Consider the following 8258-nt stretch of genomic DNA (forward strand, 5'->3'; position numbering starts at 1 on the left):
CTATCTCGCCACCGTACGTACTGCTCATCCGTCGTGTCCTGAGAACGAGATACGCGGATCCTATCGGGATTTTCGCCACGTCGGGCGGCCTTGCTGGACTTGTTTTACCTTTCTCGAGCATCTTGTGCGAGGGATTCCGAGGATACTTTGGGCTATCTCGAGGTTGAGGTTTTCCAATAGGAACCCGAGGTGATCACGGTTTTTCCCTGATCGAGGTCATTCCGTCGCATCGTGTGGTAGTTTGTGATAGACTAGTTGGAGCACCCCTGTAGGGTTAAATCTTTTGGAAAGTCGTGCCCGTGGTTATGTGGCAATGTGGAAAATATATTTAACATGTGGTTCTAGAAACTTGAAGTAAACTTAATTAAAACTTGCCAATTGAGTGCGTAACCGTGGTTGTCTCTTTCCCGAGCTCCTTCTCCGATCAAGGACATGATGAGGTTATGTCTGACGTAAGTAGGTGTTCAGGATCATTCATTTGATCATTAGTAGTTCACGTCCGCTATGCGTAGATCATCCCCCTCTCTTATTGTTGTACTCGTAAGTTAGCCACCTCAAATAAATGCTTAGTCGCTTGCTGCAGCCTCACTACTTAACCATACCTCACCCATTAAGCTTTGCTAGTCTTGATACCTTTGGAAATGAGATTGCTGAGTCCCTTGTGGCTCAGAGATTACTACAACACCAGTTGCAGGTACAGGTAAAGTGATATTAAGACGTGAGCGCGATGATTGTACCATTTGGAGTTCCTCCTTCTTCTTCTTCTTCATCGATCTAGGATAGGTTCCAGGTCGGCAGCCTGGGATAGCAAGGATGGACGTCGTTATTTTATCATTTGTTTTTGTCCGTAGTCGGACCCCTCTCTTCTTCATGATGACTGATTATGTTGTTGTATTAATGTCAACTTGATGTAGCTTGTGGCGAATGTAAGTCAATTCCATATACTCATCTCTTCAGTACATGTACTTCTAACGATTTCCATTCTTGCGAAATGACGAGATGCGGTTCTATCCGTGTCGAGGCCCTCGCGCGAAAATAAGGATAGGACCGCATCTTGGACATTACACTTGCCCTTTCTATTTTTCTTGAAACTGGCGGTCTTATTGACCATCAACACTTGGTGTTCTTTCTGGATTTCTGACTCTGCAACTTTCATCATCGCAAACAGCTCGGCGAGTGACTTATTCATCCCTTGCACGTTATAGTTCAACACAAAGCCTTTGTATCTAGGTGGCAGTGATTGAAGAAGTTTGTCAGTGATAGCCTCTACCGGGAGAGCAATTTCCAGCTCAGGCTGACGGTTAGAGTACCGAGACATTTTGAGCACATGTTCACTGACAGACCCGTTCTCCTCCATTTTGCGAGCATATAATTTATCGGAGGCCTCATACCTCTCGATCCGGGTATTCTTCTCAAAGATAAACTTCAACTCCTGGAAGATCTCATATGGTCCATGACGTTCAAAACGTCTTTGAAGTCCCGGTTCTAAGCCATACAAAACTGTACATTGAACTAATGAGTAGTCATCCTTCAGTACAAGGAATATGCTAATACACGACGCTATTTTTTTCGTAGCTACATCATCACGGTTTTTAATTTACGACGATCTCACGATGAAAAACGAAGCGTCGAAAACGGGGCGTCACAAATGAACGACAGCGACGTTTTGATCAAAATCGTCGTAACTTTTACGACGATTCCTGGATTGTTGTAACCTTTACGACGATCCTAAATCATCGTTGGTAATCAAACCCAGTCCTACGTGGCAAAATTACGACGAAATCAAAACGTCGTGGTTGAAATCAGCCCAACCCATTTCAAATGATCACATGGGTTGATTTTTTTGGCTTTTTCTTATTGGGCTTCTTTTTGGGCCTTACCCTATTTATAGCCACTTTTAATTTTGTTTTTTTTGAATTTTGGTTTGTGGCCTTTTATGTTCTATTGATTTTCTTTTTTGGCCATTTTATTTTTGTACTGGTCCAACATGTCATGGTGATCTCAAAATTTTGTCAAATTTTGGGCCTCGAGATTTTTACATTTCGATCTGTAGCATTATGAAGACACAAATATATCTGATCCAATACAGGTGATAGCACAAACTTAGAATCAACCTAAATTTAATACTAATATATTGTATTTTTGACCACTTTCAATCCACTAATATATTGTATTTTTGACCACTTTCAATCCAAGAATGAATTTCAAATAGAACTAAGAACACATAAAATTGATCAAATATACGGCTAAATAAATCTATTACAATCTTTACAACACAGATGTGCTACAATATGCTACTCTAGACTGAGTAACACTTCACAGCTTCACACTTGGGTTCACACTTCACGGCTTCACACTTCACACTTGAGCTTCTGTAAAAGAGGAACCAACACAATTTTAAGTCTACAATACAACAATTGATACTAATCAAGGATAAAAACAAAAACAAGTAATAGACTCAAATGTGAAGGCAACATGAAACTAGTGATACGAAACCATGCAGAAAACACTACAATGTAATATTGTTGTAAGGTCATATCAGCGCTAAATCAGCACCATGCCATTATATAGAGAAAATTATCTGTCCCCTTTTATCTAAAATAAACCATAGAAGTTCCCTCTTTAATGTATTACTAGGCCTAGGACTTTTATCTAAAACAGATATCTATCACTATGCTTGCTTCTTTTAAGCTAAGCTAAGCTAAGCATGTATGGACGAGGGCAGGTCAGGCAAACAAAGTCACGTTGCCTCTCTTGCTTGCTTCTAGAAGCACACACATAGGCTCATTGTAGACTTCAAGTGGACAAATTCTCACATGAAAGCAGCACAAGTCCACAATAAGGATTGGTGTAGTAATCAGAAATACTACAAAGCACACATGACAAAGAATGAAGCCACAGATTTCAGATGAACGACTATTTATTTATTTTCTAGCAAAATTTTCAAAAGCAGAAAATGGAGAAATATTAGAGACATGATAGTATGTGTGTGAACATACATACCCATTCCAGCAGCATCAGAGCCTCTCATGATTCTCAGTTTCCGATAAGTAGTGGTAAACAAGCTGCAGATTACTGAATGATGGCAAGCATACATGAATAGCTAAATAATGCATGACGACTCATTCAAACAATATACATGTCATATGCTGTGTATAGGAAAAATAACAATAGCATACACATTACAGATACACAGATAAAGGTGAGGTAATAAAGTATATACGTTGTGTATTATCCCAAAAGTTGTTTTTTCACAAAATCAATATGTACCGACGTACTGTTGATGTCAATAGTGCTAGGAAAATATGCCTGTCTACGAGGGTGCATCTAATTCTCTATTCTCTATTCGTATAATTCAGAGTATAGCTAACTTATCTACACATTAGGAAACTGTACTCTGATTTACAGAAGGGCAGTGTCCATCCATGACACACAGGCCTGAGGCATATCTTCCATTTTCTAGAAGAAAAGAAGGGTCTGAAGATGTTCAAAGTTCCATGGCAATGCAAGCCCTTGCAATACCGTAGCACCACTGTAGGGAAGTAGAAACAAGTAGGTACTAGAAACCATGAAATAGATCAGAAAGAAACTAATTCTCTACCCAGAAAACCAGCATCTCCTCCTTTCAGCAAAAACAACAAACTTATTTCTTCTGTTAGACCTTGCATGTTGGTTTGAGTTAGCATGCTCTTATTGTCCATAAGAAAGGCTCATCTGTGTAAGAATAAAATTTCCTGTAACTACCTGAGAGGCTGAGAAGACCATCTTTTCTTAGCTCGCGACCTGAACGGCCTCGACTACCTGAAAGGCTTTGGAGTACCATTGCGTGCTGCTTCCTGCTGCTCTAGTGCCTTGGACTCGAAGTATTCCAGCCAGGCAGCAGAATCCTATGCAAAATATGGGTCATCAGATTTCCTTGTTGCTATGAGAAAGGCAGATAATTGGAAAAAAAACTAAAGACTAAGTGGAAAAATTCATCATCAGGAAGTACTTTTCTTTCTGATTACCTGTGTCCGAAGATCTTCTGATCCGAGCTTTGATTGAAGTATTCGTAGAGTGGTTTTTTCATGTTGGACACTCAACAAGTATGCTTCCATTAAAGACAAAGCAATAGCAATAGCATGATAACTAGCAGCCGTCTGTCAATAAAGATGAGCTTTCAGTGTAGCCATGTAAGTGGGCACTAGTGTATGTGTCAAAGCGCAACATACAATCACATTGAAACACAAGGCGAGGTTGAGTTGCATACCTGCATGTGATCAACACCAAGCAGCCGTTGGTTACATTTTAGCGCCTCATGCAGGTAACGGAGTGGTACATGGACGTTACCCAACCCTTCTTCCATCATAGCAACATTGATGTAAGTTGCAACAGTATTAGGATGAGACGGGCCACATGTCAGGTGCAAAAGATATAGGGCACGGTTCACATACCTGAAATATACAAATCATAACATAAGGTAGTTGACACAGGAAGAAGAATACACAAATTATAAGTAACTGAGACAAAAATACACTACTAAGCATGCAATTTCAATAAATTACAGCGTGCACTTACTTTAGTGCCAATTCTGTATGTTGCAGGCGTTAGTAGAAAACAACAAGATCTCCATAGCTTTTCATAGTATCTGGGTGATCAAGTCCAAGTTCCCTCTTGTTAATATCTAAAGCCTTCTGTTGATAGATAGTTGCCTGGTCCGAAGAGCAACAAGATTTATAAAGCCAGCTCCACAACACAGCTCAACTAGGATACTATTAGATAGTTATATGCATTAAAAAGCTAAAGGTGTGACAAGTGCATGACATATCCAGGTCACTCAGATGAGCAATCTTATTGCATTTTTTACACTAAAGCAACTTACGATCTACATATTCCACATGGTCATCACATTTCAGTGTTGCCAAAATGATTTTGCACTGTTCCAATTATAATACGCAAAAATAATTCTAGAATCGTAGTGCAATTCCTTGAACTAATATTGTTTGTACATAGGCTAATGCTCATGTAAATTAGACTAGGCAGTGTTACTGAATACTGTGAAAGAGAACCAGCAGCAAGGTCCCAAAATTTTGGTACCTGGTTGAAGTCCCCGGTATGATAAAGCACTACTGCCAAGAGGCTGAATGCTCCTGGGGTCATTCTATGATATGGACCACAAATAGCAACCAGTTTTGCAAGAAACCTGCACCATCATATACAGTCATGTCCAGATTGTATGAATTAGTTAGAGTAGTGTCTAAGAAGAATTGCTGCGCTCGAATGTGGCGGCAAAATGCAGCGAAGACCTGCTGCAAGCTCAAGAAACCACCTCCGTTGGGAGAACCGAGGAAGGCCTACAAGAACAGAGGAGGAAGCACTTGGAGGCCGAAGAAGATGCACAGCCTGACGGACAAGAGCATCAAGAAGATGTGCAGTAGCCTGTGTCAGAGCCGCAAGAAGAGAAGGAGCACGATGACGAGGACGGCGGGAAGAGTCCCCTGAGGTCGACATCCATCGCACGGCGCGTGCACACGCAGACGTCGTCGGAGAACCTGGCCGGCGCCAGCGAGAGGTCGCCCATGCACTGCTCGACCAGTTCCACCGGCAGGCCGAGCGACGCCACCACCTCCTCGACACACCCGCGGGAGTACTTCTTCTCCCGTATGGAGCATCAGACGCGGTAGTCGGCCACGAAGTCCCACCACGCCCATGACGCGTCCCGGGCGTTGGCCACCCGATGTACGCACAACTGCCGGAGGTTCTCCAGCACCACGTCGCGCCCGCGGTAGCCAGCGCCGAGGTCCCCCTCCGGGTCCGGCGCGCAGTAGCGGCATCCGGAGGGGACGGATAAGGGTGGGAGGAAGGGGACAGGGAGGTAGGGAGGGTTGAATTTAGCTTGAAGGAGAGGGGAGGCGGGATGAGGGTGCCCTTCTTCTGGAGGACCTTGCCGATGCTGTTGTCGGCGGCGCCGGCCACATCCTCGATTGATCCGGCACCAGGCGGGCACCCGGGGGGTTTCCCTGGAGCTTTTTGGTGTGGCTGCGGGCGGAGGGAGCTTGGTGCCGCGCTGCGAGGAGATGGGGTCGAGGGAGGAGGTGGCGGCGGCAAGGAGATGGGGACGAGGGAGGACTGGATCGGGAGGGGGGCGGGGACGGGGAGGAGGTGGCGGCGGCGAGGAGATGGCGAGGAGGGGTCGATGGGATCTGAGCTAGGTTTGGGCTGCGGGTGGGGTCAATTTTTTTTCAGTTTTTAGATACATGAGTGGATGGATGTGAGATGGTGAGGTAGATGGATGGATGGATGGACGCCATGTCATCGATCCGTGGAAAGAGTTTTGATTGGTTAGGACATGTTACAACATTTTTATAATTGTCGTAAAAGTTATGACGATCTCATATTATGCGGTTACGACTTTTTTGACTCACATCATCGTAATTTATATGTAGATTTGATCCCCTCAAACGGTTTACGACAATTTCGGATGAAATCGTCATGGATTTATGACGAATTCATCAACGACGTCTTAAAAAACGTCATATATGAGAATATTTCTTGTAGTGCTTGCGCGTCTGCCAGACGTTCTTAACTTATGGCAACACCGGTTGGGGTGGTTCATCACCTAGCGGTGCATCAAAAACATATTGCTTTTTGACAGCCGTGAGGATAAGCCTAAGATTAGGGGCCCACTCGACAAAGTTGCTTCCATCATTGTTCAGCTTAGCTTTCTCTAGGAATGCATTAAAATTCAGGGTTGCTACTGCGCGAGCCATTGATCTACAACATAAAATTTTGCAAATATTACTTAGACTATGTTCAAGATATTTGAGTTTAGCTAATCATATTACTAGTAAACTCCCACTCAAATTGACACCCCTCTAGTCATTTGAGTGCCACATGATCTAAATTCACTAACTCAAGTCTGATCATCACGTGAGTTGAGTTAGTTTCAATGGTGAACATATCCATGTTGATCATATCCACTATATGACTCATGCTCGACCTTTTAGTCTCTTGTGTTCGAGGCCATGTATGTACATGCTAGGCTCGTCAAGTTTAACCTGAGTGTTCCACGCATGCAAATGTTTTGCACCCGTTGTATGTGAACGTAGAGTCTATCACACCCGATCATCACGTGGTGTCTCGAAACGACGAACTGTCGCAATGGTGTACACTCGGGGAGAACATAATTTTATCTTGAAATTGTAGTGAGAGATCACCTTATAATGCTACCGTCGTCCTAAGCAAAATAAGGTGCATAAATGGATTAACATCACATGCAAATCATAAGTTACATGATATGGCCATGAACATGTGTCTCTTGATCTCCATCACCAAAGCACCGGCATGATCTCCATCGTCACCGGCGCCACACCATGATCTCCATCATTGGGCTGCCATCGAGGTTGTCGCGCTAACTATGTTGTTACTACTAAAACTACTGACTACCGATAAAGCAAAGCATCACCAAGCACAAAATAATTAAAGACAACCCTATGGCTCCTGCCGGTTGCTGTAGCATCGACGTCCAAGTCGATATTTAACTATTACAACATGATCATCTCATACATACAATATATCATATCATGTCTTTGGCCATATCAAATCACATCATACCCTGCAAAAACAAGTTAGACGTCCTCTAGTTCGTTGTTGCAAATTTTACGTGGCTGCTACGGGTATCTAGTATGATCGCATCTTACTTACGCAAAGCCACAACAGTGATATGCAAGTTGCTATTTAACCTTCTCCAAGGACCGTCTCGGTAAATCCGATTCAACTAAAGTTGGAGAAACAGACACCCGCGAGTCATCTTTATGCAACAAGTTGCATGTTAGTCGATGAAACCGGTCTCTCGTAAGCGTACGAGTAATGTTGGTCTGGGCCGCTTCATCCAACAATACCGTCGAATCAAGAAAATACTAAGGAGGGCAGCAAATTGAACATGAATGCCCACAAACTATTTTGTGTTATACTTGAGATATCATCTATGCATAGACCTAGCTCATGATGACACTGTTGGAGAACGTTGCATGGGAAAAAAAATTCTACGCACACGCAAACCTATCCATGGTGATGATCATCTACGAGAGGAGAGATCGGATCCATATACCCTTGTAGATCTCTAAGCAGCAAGCATTAAGAAACGCGACTCATGTAGTCGAGTCTTCGTGATCGAAATCACAAGCCGTCCCACGAACTCCGTATCGATCTAGCACCGAACTGATGGCACATCCGCGTTCAGCACACGTACAACTTGATGACAATCTTCGCCTTCTTGA

At 43.2% G+C, this 8258-nt stretch overlaps 1 long non-coding RNA gene across 1 annotated transcript; it reads right to left on the reverse strand.

The window, feature by feature from the left end:
• Nucleotides 1–3476: 3476 nt before the first annotated feature.
• LOC123413424 lies at nt 3477–4115 on the reverse strand. Its single transcript, XR_006613750.1, has 3 exons — nt 4008–4115; nt 3745–3887; nt 3477–3532 (listed from the first exon to the last, which is right to left on the reverse strand). It is a non-coding gene; the product is annotated as an uncharacterized LOC123413424 (long non-coding RNA).
• Nucleotides 4116–8258: the final 4143 nt, after the last annotated feature.

The sequence above is a fragment of the Hordeum vulgare genome, chromosome 7H, assembly GCF_904849725.1.
Source record: "Hordeum vulgare subsp. vulgare chromosome 7H, MorexV3_pseudomolecules_assembly, whole genome shotgun sequence".
Classification (NCBI taxonomy): Eukaryota; Viridiplantae; Streptophyta; class Magnoliopsida; order Poales; family Poaceae; genus Hordeum; species Hordeum vulgare.